We start from the raw sequence: 9,410 nt of genomic DNA on the forward strand, positions 1-9,410 counted from the left end.
AAGCCTCACAACCGCTCATCCCAGACAACACATGATTTACCAACCGCTGAAATGTAGCAGGAGCATTTAGGACCCCAAAAGGCATAACAGTGTACTGCAGAAACCTGTCAGGTGTCACGAAAGCAGATAATTCTTTAGCACGGGATGTCAACGGCACTTGCCAATAACCTTTCAGGAGGTCAAATTTGCTAACAAATTTTGCATAGCCAACCCGGTCAACACAGTCATCTATTCTTGGTAGAGGGTAACAATCAGGTTTTGTCAGTGAGTTAAGCTTCCTGTAGTCAGTGCAAAACCGGTACGAACGATCAGGTTTACTCACTAAAATACATGGAGAACTCCAAGAACTAAAACTGGGTTCCGCTAATTTATGATCAAGTAAATAATCCACCTCTTTCTGAAGTAACTTCCTTTTTATAGGATTGACACGGTAAGCATGTTGTTTCACTGGCTGAGCTGTACCGACATCGATGTCATGCTCAATGACAGAAGTTCGGGTGGGAACATCAGAAAAGAGAGAGGGAAACGAGCTTACCAACTCAATTATGTCTGTCTTCTCTGACTCGCACAGGTGTGACAAATGGTGAGCCAAATTGACAAGCATTTCAGAGTTATTTAGTCGCCCTTCCACTTCTCCTCGAGAAGGACCTTTTATTTCCTCTAGATGATCATCCACCTCTACAGATGCTTCTGAAACACTTAAATCTATAGTTTCAGCAGTTTTTACAACATCAATAGACAAAGAAGGTACAGGAGTAACATATAATTTCAGTAAGTTAATATGACAAACCTGGATTTTCTGTCGCCGATCGGGTGTATTTAACAAATAGTTGTTATTCGGAAGACTCTTTGCAATCGTATACGGTCCAGCAAACCGAGCCTGGAAAGGACTAGTCAAAACAGGTAACAACGCAAGTACTTGGTCACCTGCTTGAAAATGTCTGGACTTAACTTTGCGATCAAACAATTTCTGCATCTTCCCTTGAGACTTAGCTAACTTTCGTAAAGCGATTGCTCTAGTTTCATAGAGGCGATAACGGAAACTACTTACATAGTCTAAAACATTCTCAGGAGGGTCAGAATTAGTCCACTCATCTGCCAAGACAGCAATAGGGCCTCTAACAGTGTGTCCAAACACTAACTCATTAGGGCTAAAACCTATGCTCTCTTGTACAACCTCACGAATAGCCAACAACATCCAAGGAAGTCCTTCCTCCCATTCACAGTCAAGCTCGACACAATAAGACCTCAAAAGTGACTTTAGGGTCTGATGGAATCTTTCAAGACCTCCTTGACTTTGAGGGTGATAAGCACTTGATATGTTATGTTTAACTTCAAGTTGTCGCATGACCTTAGAGAAGTTTCGGGACATAAAATTCGAACCCTGGTCAGACTGAATGGTTTTTGGAATACCAAAAATAGACATGAAACTTGTTAAAGCCTTTAAAATAGCTTTGCTAGTGATTGATCTCAGAGGATAAGCTGCAGGGTAACGTGTAGTCTGACACATTACAGTGAGTAAATAAGCATGTCCAGCCTTAGATCGTGGTAAAGGACCAACGCAATCAATCGTCAAGTGTGAAAAAGGAGTAGTAACTGCAGCAATAGGCTGTAAAGGAGCAACTGGAACTTTTTGATTTGGTTTTCCCGTCTTTTGACAAGTATGGCAGGACCGTATGGAGTTAATCACATCTCGCTAACATCTAGGCCAATAAAATTTTCTTAGTAGTCTATCATAGGTCTTTCGTACGCCCAAGTGACCAGCCATGCCCTGATGTGAAAGATGTAACAGGTCTTGACGAAATTTAACCACGATTTGGATCCTAGGATCGAGTATAATATCAGAGCTCATAGGTTGTTGTCTATAAAGCAATCCATCCTGGAGAAAATAGAAAGGAGATGAAGTCTTGTCTCCTACTTCCTGAGCTAAAGAGAACAATTTTTGAAGAGTATCATCCGCCTGCTGCGCTTTGACAAGATCATCTCGAGTCACACTAAAAAGCGGAGATAAAGAACAAGCGTTAACATGGTCATCACAGATAAATGGACTTTCTGACATAAAATCAGACCCATCTGTCTTATGATCAACAACAACATGTGACTCATGAACAGGTATCTTATCCTGCACATCCGTACACGCAATACTAAGTTCTGGCTGAGAAAGATTTTCAGAAACAATAAAAGTATTACAAAGAATATTTTCAGTTTCATCTGACACCCTTTTCTCAGCCATCGCCCGAGTGATTGCACATGCAGGGTATAAATCAAGACAATCAGAAGATCCAGCTAATTTCTCAACAGCAGAGACCACTATAGGTGGAACACTGCCGTCTGACTTTTCCCAGACATTCCCCCCAGCTAAATCATTGCCCAGTATGAAAGTTACACCAGGGACAGGAAGCATAGCACGAACTCCAACTACCACATCACCTGACACAAGTTTGGAATTAAGATGAATGCAATGAAGAGAAACTTCAGTGAACCCCATCTCAAGTCCTCGGACCAGCACCTTTGTTCCCGTAGTAGTAAGTTCAGACAAGGGCAAAAGTCCTTCCATCAGAAAAGATTGCCCCGCGCCAGTATCTCGGAGGATACGTACAGGTACAGTCTCATCCGAATCAGGCAAAGCCACAGTCCCTTCAGTGAGAAATGGTGCAAAATCAGCATTATTTTTGACACTCTCCATCTCAGTAACATCCACCCGTTCAATCTGCTGGTTAAATCGTGCAGGAGTATGCTTCACATTTAATGTAGAAATCAAACCAACATGTTTAACGCCTTTCTCTTTCCTTTTGAGAGCAATACAATCAGAAATTCTATGTCCTGGCTTTTTACAATAAAAGCAAACCAACTCACCTTTCGTACGTGTGACTGAGGTATTATCAGCGAAATTTGACACAGCATTCTGGCGTGCAACCACCTTTTTATTTTTAACAGTAACACTTAACTTTGACCTACTCAGATCATTTAAGTGACTAACAGAAAGCTGATGAGTAAGAACAAACTCCTCTGCCATAAGAGCAGCTTCTGACATTTTACTCACTTTATGTTCATTTAGATACATAGCAACCGCATTTGGAACACAGCTTTTGAACTCCTCTAAAAGAATCAGTTCTCTAAGCTGTTCCTTGGTGGTTACTTTTACTGAGGTACACCAACGGTCAAACAAGCTTTCTTTCTCTCTAGCAAACTCCAGATATGTGCACTTCTCAGCCTTAAAATGACTTCTAAATTTCTGGCGGTATACTTCAGGTGCCAGCTCATATTCAGTTCTAACTCTAATTTTCTCAACTGAAAATCTCTTTCCTCCCGTTCAGATTGTAACTCCAATTTACGTAACTCCAGTGTCTGTTCTAACTCTAGGTTACGCTGCAACTCAAATTTTTTTATCTCAAAATCATTTTCTAACTATTTTCCTCTCAGCGCACAAACATCACGTTCAGCACGCAGTTATTCTGCATCAACACATAATTGTTTCTCTTGCAATGACATCTCACCAAATGGCCGAAATAGCTCAGTTAGGAGAGTGTTAGACTGAAGATCTTAAGGTCACTGGTTCGATCCCGGGTTTTGGCAAGGCTTCGTCTGTTCGTTACTTTACTGCAGAGCTAATTTGTGCACCCCGATCAGGGTGGCTTTTCTCCTGCGCCTAGCGGGCCGTCAACCACTCGACACAGTGTTCCATGGTGTAATGTTTAGCACTCTGGACTCTGAATCTAGCGATCCCAGTTCAAGTCTCGGTGGGACCTCTCAGCAGAGTATTGTCTTTTACAGGGCATCCAATCAGAACCCCTTCCGAGGGGTTGTAGCGCTGTACTTGTGGAACGATGAAACACATAGAAGACGGAAGGTTTTTCTGATGATAAACTAAGACATCGGCAGGTTTTCAACCAGGGTTCAGTTAACGTAAAGTATCAGTAGCACACGCTGCTTTTCATACTGACAACTGCCAATGGTACGAAATGAGCCAAAGGGCAATACGCCCAAGCGAAATATAAAGCACAACAAATTGCCCATGTCTGAAAAGTTAATGTGATTTCACACACACAGAAATGATAAGTAAAGCACATTTAGGCAGGGAGATTTTTCAATCCCAGGGCAAAGGACTTATTTTGACAATCGCCGAACAATAAGGGGATAACGCTTTACATGAAACTACGGTGAAAGCGCAAGGAAACGCACCACAGCAAACGTTCACACTGTCTAAATGAAAATGCAAATAAATCTCTCATTGGTAAAATGATGCTGGGGTCGTTCGCCAAAAGGCTTGCACAAACACTTGCAGGCGAGAGATAAGTAGCATTTTAAATCCTTTTATATCATTTGGACTCTGAATCCAGCGGTCCGAATTCAAGTCTCGGTGGGACCTCTCAGCGGAATATTCTCTTTTACAGGGCGTCCAATCAGAACCCCTTCCGAGGGGTTGTAGCGCTGTACTTGTGGAACGATGAAACGCATAGAAGACGGAAGGTTTTTCTGATGATAAACTAAGACATCGGCAGGTTTTCAACCGGGGTTAAGTTAACGTCAACACTGCAAGAAAGCTTGTGGGAAGAAAATTTTTCTTAGCGGTGAGCCTATATAAAGCGGTGAGAGAATAAAGCCTCGAATAATGCGGACGTCGATGACGCTACCTCTCCCATGCAAAACAAGCGCTCTTCCATTTGAACGAACTAAACGGAACTGTTGCCACTTAACAGTACGACACTCAAAGGAGTAAAATCAGCAACGCGAAATGTGATTGCTTGAGACCATAGGCCGGTTAGCTCAGTTGGTTAGAGCGTGGTGCTAATAATGCCAAGGTCGCGGGTTCGATCCCCGTATTGGCCACTGACTTTTCCCTGGCATGCCGTCCATCTCTCATTGGTAAAATGATGCTGGGGTCGTTCGCCAAAACGCTTGCACAAGACAGATGATGTGGCCGAAGTAGCTCAGTTGGGAGAGCGTTAGACTGAAGATCTAAAGGTCCCTGGTTTAGTTTCGGCAAGTCTTTGCCTGTGCATTGCTTTACCGCAGAGATATTTGTGCACCCTGGACCGGGTGGCCTTTTCTTGTGCGCCTAGCGGGCCTAAAACCACTCGACACAGGGTTCCATGGTGTAATGATTAGCACTCTGGACTCTGAATCAAGTGATACGAGTTCAAATCTCGGTGTGACCTCTCAGCACAGCATTCTCCTTTCTGGGGCTTCCAATCAGAACCCCTTCCGAGGGGCCCATGTCTGGAATTGCTTCTGCCCAACGGTTTTAGCCTTTCAATTTATGTTTAGCACTCTGCACTCTGAATCCAGCGATCCCAGTTCAAATCTCGGTGGGACCTCTAAGCGCAGCATTCTCTTAAACAGGGCATCCAATCTGTCTGGAGTTGCTTCTGCCCAACGGTTTGAGCCTTTCTACTAGCTTGTTGGTGCACGATTGAAATTCTTCTACGTTTTTTCGCGTACTAGACGCCTCTATACACAAACACCCACAGTAAAGCACATTTGGGCAGAGAGATTTTTCAAGCCCAGGCATTGCTTTACCGCAGAGATATTTTTGCACCCTGGACCGGTTGGCCTTTTCTTGTGAGCTAAGCGGGCCTAAAACCACTCGAAACAGGGTTCCATGGTGTAATGGTTAGCACTCTGGACTCTGAATCCAGCGATCTGAGTTCAAATCTCGGTGGGACCTCCCAGCACAGCATTCTCTTTTATGGGTCTTCCAATCAGAACCCCTTTTGAGGCCCACGTCTGGAATTGCTTCTGCCCAACGGTTTGAACCTTTGCACAAGATGTATTATGTGGCCGAAATAGCTCAGTTGGGAGAGCGTTAGACTGAAGATCTAAAGGTCCCTGGTTCGATCCCGGGTTTCGGCAAGGCTTCGTCTGTTCATTACTTTACCGCAGAGGTAATTTGTGCACCCCGATCAGGGTGGATTTTCTCCTGCGCCTAGCGGGCCGTCAACCACTCGACACAGTGTTCCATGGTGTAATGTTTAGCACTCTGGACTCTGAATCCAGCGGTCCGAATTCAAGTCTCGGTGGGACCTCTCAGAGGAGCATTCTCTTTTACAGGGCGTCCAATCAGAACCCCTTCCGAGGGGTTGTAGCGCTGTACTTGTGGAACGATGAAACACATAGAAGACGGAAGGTTTTTCTGATGATTAACTAAGACATCGGCAGGTTTTCAACCGGGGTTCAGTTAACGTCAAGTATCAGTAGCACACGCTGCTTTTCATACTGAAAACTGCCAATGGTACGAAATGAGCCAAAGGGCAATACACCCAAGCGAAATATAAAGCACAACAAATTGCCCATGTCTGAAACGTTAATGTGATTTCACGCACACACACACACAGAAATGATAAGTAAAGCACATTTGGGCAGAGAGATTTTTCAAGCCCAGGGCAAAAGACTTATTTTGACAATCGCCCAACAATAAGGGGATAACGCTTTTCATGAAACTATGGTGAAAGCGCAAGGAAACGTACCACAGTACACGTTCACACTGTCTAAATGAAAATGCAAAAAACACTGCAAGAAAGCTTGTGGGAAGACATTTTTCCTTAGCGGTGAGCCTCGACTCGAATAATGCGAATAAAGCCTTGAATGATGCGGACGTCGATGCCGCTACCTCTTTTTTAGATGGAAAAAAATAAAAAAACATAATTTCCGGCAAAGTCGTGACGTGCTGTTGTCGGGCTAGAAATCCATCGGGGTCTCCCCGCGCAAGTTCCAATCCTGCCGACTTTGTGTGCGTTGCATTGAACTCAGCTGTTGATTTGTCTCTCTAGAGGAGAAAAACCCACACTTCATCTCGGGCAAACCCTTTGCAATGTGACTTACTTTTTTCGGGTGTCCATAGCAGATTTCCACATTACGGACAGCAGTATGCTTGCTCCAAAAGTCCAAGCCTTACACTAATGTCTGAGGTCCTCGTCTGGCATTTGTCAGAGTTGGACAAATCTGTTAATAAGGCAGATTTAAATCTGATTACCTGTGGTCAGCGTGCAATCAGCGTCGTCGGCACCTCGTCAGAGGGGATTGGAGTTATTTGGGGATGGAATTGATTTTTACTTATTTTCCTCCTCTCAATTAAAGTGGTCTGAGAGGAGCCTGCAGGAGAAATGACCCTCTGTGAACATTGTGGCGTGACATAGTGTGCACGCTGGTTCGTGGACAGATTGGCAAAGCTCGAGATTTACTAAAGGTTTCCGTGGAGGGGAACCACTGTGAGTTTGTGTTATTTTTGGGGCTTTGCTAAGGGCAGGGCTGCATAAGCGTGTTAAAGAACAGATGCTGTTAGAGTCGGGCAGTGTGTTCACTTGCTTCAGCAAACTGTCGTCAGGGGGGTCTTTTCCTAAACCCCAAGTCCTTCTTTCTGTTGTTTACTGATAGTACACGTTAAGAGAAATGGAAAGTCTTTCTGCAGTGCCTTGAAAATTTGGGGGTCGCAATTCGGTTTCTTTAGCTCTGGGAAACAGTGGGACCATGACTGACACCTGAACAAGGGCAATCAGAAGTTTTACTCGTCCCAAGAAGGCCCCAGCACTAGGCCTGCTAGCCAGGGCACTCCCGCAGAGGAGCAACGCAGGTTTCAAAACCACAACACTGCGATTAAGATTCACATGCGTTACCGACTGCACTGGCCAGGCCTCGCTTTGAGTGTCATGTCTGCCAGTACTACCAAACGGTCACGAGTCGTCTCTCTTGATGTAGGGTGCCATCATTTTGTAGGATGCATTCCACAAGAACTGCGGCGCGCTCCAAGACGAGCCCGTATAGCTCAGTCGGTAGAGCATCAGACTTTGAATCTGCCCTTTTTAGGCGCACCTCCTGGTGGCCAAACTTTAGGCTCACCCGTTAAACTCCCGCCTCCTTGTTGTACTGCTGTGGCCCAACAGCTTGTAGAAGACCATTGTTCAAGTGTAGTTGTGGCCGAGTGGTTAAGGCGATGGACTAGAAATCCATTGGGGTCTCCCCGCGCAGGTTCGAATCCTGCCGACTACGTTTGCTGAGCATCGAGCTCAGCTGCTGATTTGTGTCTCTCGAATAGTTAAACCGAAACTTCATCTCAAGTCAAGGCCTTTGCAGCAATCCCAAGGTTGCAAGCCGTGATCGTATAGTGGTTAGTACTCTGCGTTGTGGCCGCAGCAACCCCGGTTCGAATCCGGGTCATGGCAGCATATTGTGGGGTCTTGATGAAGCACGTCTTCCCTCTCACTTTGGCCCTGTGTAGGTGACGAGCACCAAATGCCTTCTGAGCCTTTTACCCGGGTTTGAGTAGTGGCTAACGCACTGGAATAAATAAAAAACCAGACACACCATGCACTTCCTCTTTTTTAGATGGAAAAAAATAAAAAAAACATAATTTCCTGCAAAGTCGTGACGTGCTGTTGTCGGGCTAGAAATCCATCGGGGTCTCCCCGCGCAGGTTACAATCCTGCCGACGATGTGTGCGGTGCATTAAACTCAGCTGTTGATTTGTCTCTCTAGAGGAGAAAAACCCACACTTCATCTCGGGCAAACCCTTTGCAATGTGACTTACTTTTTTCGGGTGTCCATAGCAGATTTCCACATTACGGACAGCAGTATGCTTGCTCCAAAAGTCCAAGCCTTACACTAATGTCTGAGGTCCTCGTCTGGCATTTGTCAGAGTTGGACAAATCTGTTAATAAGGCAGATTTAAATCTGATTACCTGTGGTCAGCGTGCAATCAGCGTCGTCGGCACCTCGTCAGAGGCGATTGGAGTTATTTGGGGATGGAATTGATTTTTACTTATTTTCCTCCTCTCAATTGAAGTGGTCTGAGAGGAGCCTGCAGGAGAAATGACCCTCTGTGAACATTGTGGCGTGACATAGTGTGCACGCTGGTTCGTGGACAGATTGGCAAAGCTCGAGATTCTCTTCATCTACGCATAAATCTTTCGTCTTTTACTAAAGGTTTCCGTGGAGGGAAACCACTGTGAGTTTGTGTTATTTTTGGGGCTTTGCTAAGGGCAGGGCTGCATAAGCGTGTTAAAGAACAGATGCTGTTAGAGTCGGGCAGTGTGTTCACTTGCTTCAGCAAACTGTCGTCAGGGGGGTCTTTTCCTCAACCCCAAGTCCTTCTTTCTGTTGTTTACTGATAGTACACGTTTAGTACAAAATTTGGGGGTCGCAATTCGGTTTCTTTAGCTCTGGGAAACAGTGGGACCATGACTGACACCTGAACAAGGGCAATACGGTGTTGCCCTTTCTGAAGTGTCCGTCACTCAGGACCCCTGCTTTCACGTAAGCGGACCAGGTTTAGCTCTCAATTTGGGAAGCTCAGAGGCTTCTTTTCCTTGCTGGCGTTTCGGCTAGAAATACCTTATTGTTATAGAGTAAGGCTCTGTTGAGCCAGCATCGCTGTCAGGCCACCGCGTGATGGGGTGCTGCAGAACACAACTGCT

The sequence above is a fragment of the Barbatula barbatula genome (assembly GCF_947034865.1).
Source record: "Barbatula barbatula genome assembly, chromosome: 4".
Classification (NCBI taxonomy): Eukaryota; Metazoa; Chordata; class Actinopteri; order Cypriniformes; family Nemacheilidae; genus Barbatula; species Barbatula barbatula.